We start from the raw sequence: 762 nt of genomic DNA, 5'->3' as shown, positions 1-762 counted from the left end.
TATATATATATATATATATATATATATATATGACCGTACATCACTCATGTATATAACCAATACAAAAACATTCAAGCAATCAGCAATACAAGATATGTTTTTTCATGATCTTTTCATCTGTTAGAAATAGCAGTTAAATTTCTCTTAACTCAACATCTTACTATCTTAAAAGTGAGGAATCTAAGACACATTTCTGCCTTAGTGAACATTTTCATTACTATGTACTCACACCTAGCATGCTCAGACAGCAACGAATTGGAAAACAGTAAGTGAACTAACACTGGTGTTGCAAGTATTTGGTGTGGTGTGGGTCTGTAGTAGATGACACTTGCCCAAGGTGCCACACTGTGGAACTAAACCTAAGACCATATCCTTGGAAAGCGGGCTTTTTAATCACACAGCCACACCTGCACCAAAGGCACGTGTGTGCGTGTGTGTGTGTGTGTGTGTGTGTGTGTGTGTGCACATATGTTGGCTGTGTGGTAAGAGGCTTGCTTCCCAACCACATAATTCTGGGTTCAGTCCCACTGCGTGGTATCTTGGGAAAGTGTCTTCTACTATAGATCAAAGCCTTGTGAGTGGATTTGATATATGAAAGCTGAAAAAAGCCTTTGAGAACCTTTGCTGTATAATATACTAAATCAGATCTGCAAGTAGAGATAAATGCCTTTCTGACATACCCTCCCCTTCCTCTTCCTATCATTGGGACAATACCCTTTACTCTTTACTCTTTTACTTGTTTCAGTCATTTGACTGCGGCCA

The 762-nt window shown here is 39.0% G+C and overlaps 1 protein-coding gene across 2 annotated transcripts in view; it reads right to left on the bottom strand.

The window, feature by feature from the left end:
• LOC106878075 (uncharacterized) overlaps positions 1-762 on the bottom strand; it is a 47,515-nt gene that overhangs the window by 22,478 nt on the left and 24,275 nt on the right. The window lies entirely within an intron of this gene.

Source organism: Octopus bimaculoides, chromosome 1, assembly GCF_001194135.2.
Source record: "Octopus bimaculoides isolate UCB-OBI-ISO-001 chromosome 1, ASM119413v2, whole genome shotgun sequence".
NCBI classification, from domain to species: Eukaryota; Metazoa; Mollusca; class Cephalopoda; order Octopoda; family Octopodidae; genus Octopus; species Octopus bimaculoides.
This window is presented reverse-complemented; position numbering and strand designations above follow the sequence as displayed.